This window comes from Adiantum capillus-veneris, chromosome 5, assembly GCF_014529385.1.
Source record: "Adiantum capillus-veneris isolate H3 chromosome 5, ASM1452938v2, whole genome shotgun sequence".
NCBI lineage: Eukaryota > Viridiplantae > Streptophyta > Polypodiopsida > Polypodiales > Pteridaceae > Adiantum > Adiantum capillus-veneris.
In genome coordinates this window covers 95678540-95685121 of record NC_140935.1, presented here as the reverse complement: position 1 = coordinate 95685121, position 6582 = coordinate 95678540, and positions in this window count along the sequence as shown.

Below are 6582 nucleotides of genomic sequence, written 5' to 3'. Positions count from 1 at the left end.
TCTCTCACTCCATCTCTCTCCCGTCTCTGCATCGCCAGGAATAAGTCACCGAAAAAATAAAATAAAATTATATGTATATATATATATATATATATATATATATATATATATATTTATGTATATACATAATATACCCCCCCCCTCCCCGGTTCCCACTCATACATACATACACACACACACATATACGCACACACCAGTAAAATACAAAAAAAAGAAGGATTCAACGGCAACGACGCCATCGACAAGAAGGAGGACGACGTAAATTACGCAACACCGAGACCAAAACGAGCAAAGGCGCCGAAGGCATGTCTCGACCGACCTCAAAGTGACGAACGCGCTACACCGACGCACCAACGAAGCTGCTATTCACCGGCATCACGTTCATGACGCCCTCTTCAGTAAACCATAGGTTATTATCATCATTTTTCCCAGTTTCAACCAAATCTTGTAAAAAATCCCAAACTTGTAAATTCTCATCTCTCTAGGTGATGGTCACAAAGGCCCACCTAGAGGTTTTCCTTATAATATTTCCGAAGACAAAGCAAGGGTCAACCACCCAGGGCCCACCACCTTGCTTTGTCTCCCCTGATTAGATTACCCTAATCACACTAGATTATCCTAATCTAAAGCAGCCAACACCTATAAAAAGGCACTGACAGGTCACTTTCGGGGGAGGGGGGGACAAGTTCATGAGAGATCAACACTTGGTAGTATTTTGGTGGGAGGAATTGGCAACATATGCATCACAAGAGAGGGGACTTAGCGTAGTGGATTGCTTTGGGAATTGTATGATGTAAAGGAAGCTAATCTACATCTCGACTCCAACGGTCGATCCACACACACTCATGTTAGCAAGGTTTCATGTCAATGAGTCATCTCTAGAGAACGCACCAAGTAGGTTCACTATCTCTCCCTCTATATCTCTATCACCATGATGTGCCACCTCGTCGGAAATAAGGTTGCTGTAAATATTGCAAGAGAATAATTCTCCCTCACACCCCCGAGGGTTTTCATCACCTGTCTATTCTCTCTATTCTTTGTGTGTGTGTGTGTGTGTGTGTGTAGAATTCGTGATATTTCAAATCACCGTTGTCTGCGTCCTAGCCGCTCAAAGCTAGGTGGTGCCCCCTGTTCACTTTACTGTGACCGGCTCGTGCGATGCACTCAGCGTTTTAGAGGCCGTCGGGGTTCGTCTCTCGCTTTGCTCCCATCATTTGGTGCCCCCACTGAGGAGAGTTTCTCGGAAACCTTTAGTTTACAATGCTGAAAGTAACGCATACCATTAATCATGGATGAATGGCTGAAGGAATTCTCTAACTGGAGGATGGAAGAGGAGGAGACTAAGGAGGCACTAGCCGCCTTCATTGACATACTACTGCCATGCTGCAATGTTGTCAGTATTCAAGAGGTAAGCTCCCCATCTCGTGTTGCTCGTTCTAACCACAAATTGAGAGCATCAGGTGGGAGGTCTATGAAGTGCTATCACTGCAGTCAACCAAAACACACTGTCAATGAGTGCCAACAACAAAGGCAGCGAAGGGGCTGAAATCGTCTACATCGACATTCAACGCGAGGAAGTCATCCACATCAAAGGAGGAAAGAAAACGGTAAGGCCTCTCTTTCCTATGAAACTGCAATCAAAGGTATAACCTCTACTCCAAAATGGCCTAAAGGGGCTTCTCAAGCCAAAGGTAAGGAAAGGTTAAGCCAGCCTGGAAACACATGACCCCTAAAGAAGAAGTGTCTAGCAAGCAAGTGCTTCAAGTTTGGAAAGCCGGGTCGTACCTAGTTTGCCAAAGAGAAGGTCATCCGAGGCTAAGCGGCGGAAGGTCGCCTACCAATTCGCACGACGCACGCGAGTACTACCAGTCCACTTTGACAATCCTGAAGTAGAAGTGGTAAGAAGGTTCCCATGCCCTAAGGAAGAGTGGTTCGGATACTGCTCTCACTGTTTTGGAAGACGAGTAGATGGTCTTCCTCCTCTCCCTGTACAACTTATCATGAAGCTCTCCACCACGGGTGAAACCCTGTGGGCTAGAGATGAATTCCAGCTGAATGGAGTGGAATTCATGCAACACGCCGACTATGGTAATTATTTGTAGTTGCTGCTAGCCAAAAGGCTGGGAGTGGTCAGACACGTCGCCATCACCCCGTACGTGCTGAGCGATGAAGGAAAGGTAGAGCCCATGAAAGGCGACGACCTCCTGTGGATATGCCGACTCATCAACATCGGAATGGTAAGAGTATAAGTAAGTACTCAACCCTCTGTGCATGATGGAAAACAGGCCAACAACGTTCCCGTTTAGATTTCTGCAGCATATGCATGTGAATATCTATGTAGATAGGAAGATCTTCTACCAACAGAAGATTGTGTATTTGTTCGGCACTGCGGTGCTAGGAGAAATCTTTAGCTCCCCAAACCCTATCATTCTCCCCATATTGCATTACCACCACTCCTTCAATGTTTTCGTCTTTATCTTGTTTTAATCTATCCATCCAACTCTGTAAAAAGCCGCTATGAGCCGCTACTGTCATTAATAAAAAAAAAAAAGATTGTAATTTCTTGAGTTACTACCATGGCAAGTGTTTCTTTCCCCACGTTCAGCGGAAAGAAGGGAGAATATCTCACCACCGACTTTTTGGATGATTTCAACATCGCTTGTGTGGTTTCCAACAAGGATGACGACGCCTCATGGCTTCGAATTTTTCCTCTACTGATGAAAGTAGAGGCCAAGCCCTGGTACAATGCTTTGCCCCAAGCTACCAAAAATGCATGGGATGTGTTATGTGCTACCTTTGTGAAGAGGTTTGGTGGAGGTACAACTTCGGAGAAGCTATGGCAGTTACTTACGGAATTGAAGCAGGGAAGTCTGCTGGAGTATGCCACTTACGAGTCCAAGTTTGTGGACTTATGGGAGAGATGGGTTGCCTCAATGGAAGAAGGTGAAGGAGCGCCTAATTTCCTAAAGAAGGACCGTTTCATTGCTAGCCTGTGGTCGCCGCTTAAGGAGAAGGTGAAGGGAAGGTTTCCTGCAACATATGAGTTGGCAGTAGAAGTAGACTGCCTTAAAGACAAGAAGCTGCGTATGCAAGAAAGAGTCAATGAGTTAGAGGAATCACTCAGTCCAACTAACCCTTGTGACTGCAACAGCCGTTCATAGAGCCCAACCACAAGAGGCATCAGAAGAGCAGCAAGACCTGCTGAGTTGCATCACTACCCAACTAGAGAGTTTATCCGTTCATCTGGTGCAGCAAGGGGATGCACCTGTCAGAAATGAAGAACAAGGAAGAGGACAACGAAGGAAAAACCAAGAGTATCACTGCTATAATTGCGGGGAAGACGGCCATGGTATGTACTACTGCCCACATCCAAGGAGGCAAAGTTTCAATAGAGAAGGGAGACAGAATCAGATCTCTTCGCCAAGAGGAAGACCACCACCACCCAGGAAACCAGGACCGATTCCACCGATCCAGATCCTTCGACCACCTGTACAAAAACAACCACCACCGCAACCTCTTATTCCACCACTACCCCCCCCCCCCCCCCCCCCCCCCCCCCCAACTTGTTGTAAACCAAGCGGTGAGTGTTGTTAGCTTGGAAGCTAAAGGGAAGGCAAAGGTAGAAGAACCAGTTTGAGAGAAGCACAAAGGGAAAGCAAAAGTAGAAGAAGTGGATGCTATGGGAGTGAAGCGTGCCAGGCACGAAGAAGCCTCTCAAAGAGAAGAGAAAATGAAAGGGAAAGCCGAGTCTAGCAAGCAAGCAGCTAAACCGCGTCTGAAGATAGACATCGTGGATTTATCACTAGGTGAGTATGCTAAACCCTATGACTTGGTTCAGGATGTGTTGATGCAGGGCTCGAAGATAACTTGGCCCCAATTACTCCACCTTTCACCAAGGATGAGAAGGCAATGGACAAAGATAGTGAGCACCAGGAAATCAAGCCAAGGATAGCTAGGGCTATCTCTGGGAGGGATCTCGATGACATCCTACCAACTATGGATGCCCACATCAAGGGGCAATGAATTTCAAACATCTACATAGATGGTGGCATGCAAATATGCGTCATGAGTGAAAAAATGATGCACCATCTAGGTCTAGAGGTGAGTAGGCCGGCACCCTGCCGAGCCAAAATGGCAAATAACGTAAGAGTGAAATGCGTAGGCATTGTGAATGCGGTCAAAGTAAAAGCATTCAATACAGAAGTGGAGGTAGACATCTTTGTCATGCCACACAAAGGGGAGGGCTACCCTATCATTCTTGGGGGACCCTGGCACATGGCTTTGGAAGCTAAGCAAGACTGGAGTACCGGGATGATTCAAATGAAGGACGCTAAAGGGAAGTCCATATTCTACGACATGAGGACTGGGAAGCAACGAAAAATGATCTTGGAGGCTTCAAAAGATGAGTCCACCAGCGACTATTCGTCTGCCTCAGGAGAAGAGACAACAACAACTAATGAGAGTGACAGTAGCATCAAAGTGATGGGGGTCATCCTTAAAGACCCAAAAAGATTGACACAATCTGAAGCACCCTCGACAAACCGAGAGGAACCATCAGGTACCAAGCCTTAGAGGATGCAAGTAAGTTACATCGGATGCTCTCAAATGAGTTAACCGATGAAGAAAGGAAGGAATATGTCTCCATGCTAGGTAACTTCACTACATTGTTCATTGATGGCTATGATAAGATCACACCAATCACAGTAGTACAACACCACATAAAACTCAGGGAAGGAAGTAAACCTGTAGTGCAAAAGCTCAGAAGACTTGGGGTAATCCAACAAGAGGCACTACTCAAAGAAGTGAGGAATTTGCTACAGGCAGGTTTCATCTACCCCGTCAAAGACTCATAATGGAGAGAGTAGTAGTCACACCAAAGAAGAATGGCAAGTGGAGAGTCTGTGTGGACTATAAACCTCTCAATGCAGCCACAAAGAGGGATCACTTTCCCCTCCCGTTCCAGGATGGAATTCTCAATGAAGTGGCAACCTTCATCACGCCTTGGGGATGCTTTGCTTATAGAGTGATGCCTTTTGGCCTCACTAACGCTCCGGCCATATTCCAGCGCTATGTGAGTTTTGTCTTCCCTGGCCCAAATATCTTCGTTCACCAAGTGAAGACACCTGTATAGAATGCTTCCTCAAACGCCAACATCTTGCTAGAGGGCAAAAACATGCATCTGGCATACAAGCCATAAAGGACTTCTTTTGGAAGGTTGGCCTCTTAAGTCATAATAGAGACCCTTATTGACTTCGAGGAAAGACATCCATGGTTCTCCGGCTTGCTCTGGCTCGTGAAAAACTTGAATGCAGGTGAGCAGCATTTTGCAAATCTTGTACAACATGGCACATGAGAGGTCAGAAAGGCTCTTGAAGAAAGTCATGGCGCCCGTTAGGGTTTTCACCATGTATTCCTTTGTTGTCGGTCCCTGCTCTGGAGCTAGTAGTCGTGGATAGTTCAACCATGTCGACCTCTTCTTTTTTAGTGCTTCATATGCTTGCCATGTCCTTACCCTTGGTACAAGACAGAATGTTGGGTCTTTTTGGAGGGCTGCAGGTGCTCTTGTGAACAAAATCAGATATCTTGAATTCTTGTTCAACCAGCTCTTTCTCCACTTGGGGTGGATATCCTCGGAGTCTTTTGCCTGCATATCCTTATATAGTCTTTCTTTTACCTGTAGTAGCTGTACTTTGATCAAGGGGTATGGCGATGATTGTTGATGCCACTGTGAATTGATTTGGTTGGGAGTGAGTTGAGTTACATTGATTGAGTGGAGAACTCTCAACTCCCATTGCTGCTTTCCATTCAGTTTCTGTTTCTTGGGAAATCTTCTCTTTGAGTGAATCTTCCTCAGCTTTAGAAAGCTAGACCATGGGCACTTGCTCAGCTTCAGTGAGTGGTACTTGAAAGTCTGGTTCTCCTTCTAGCACTTCTCACGGTTGTGTTTTCATTTCAGCAAACAAGAATGAGGGTATGTCAACAGTTGGTTGTTCAGAGGTACCTGCTTCTTCCTAGTGTTTTGGTTGTCCCTCTCTCAACAGCTGATTGACTCTCTTTAATTCGACTATCTCTTTGAGCATTTTCTCTTCTCTTTGGACCCGCATCAATGCAAGGTCTCATCTTTGTGATTGTTCTAGCTTGTGCTCTAGCTGAAGATCCTTGTTTCTCTTTTCCAAAGTCTTATACACTTCATATGTACCTTTGATTGAAGTGACAAACAGGATTTTCTCTTATCTATCTAAAAAAGGCTACCTGATCATTGATCCTTTGCTAAGAGTACTGCAAAGAAGCATTTGCTACATCGAGCTGGACTTGGATCTTTTGTACTGATAGAATAGTGGTTAGAAGTTCATTGGTTACTTCTGTTAGCTGGTGATATTTGCTCTTGCAGGCATCCGATAACTTGGTTAGGAGATCTCCCAGCTCTTTCATTTCTTTCTACTGCCTCTCTTTTGCAACCTAGTGTTGTTCTGCTTCATCTTTTAGCTCTTTGATCTGTCTTTGTAGATCTAAAATTATGTTCATCCTATCATCTAGCTCTCCTTGTAGAGCATCGATGACTAGTTCAAGTTCCCTAGCCTT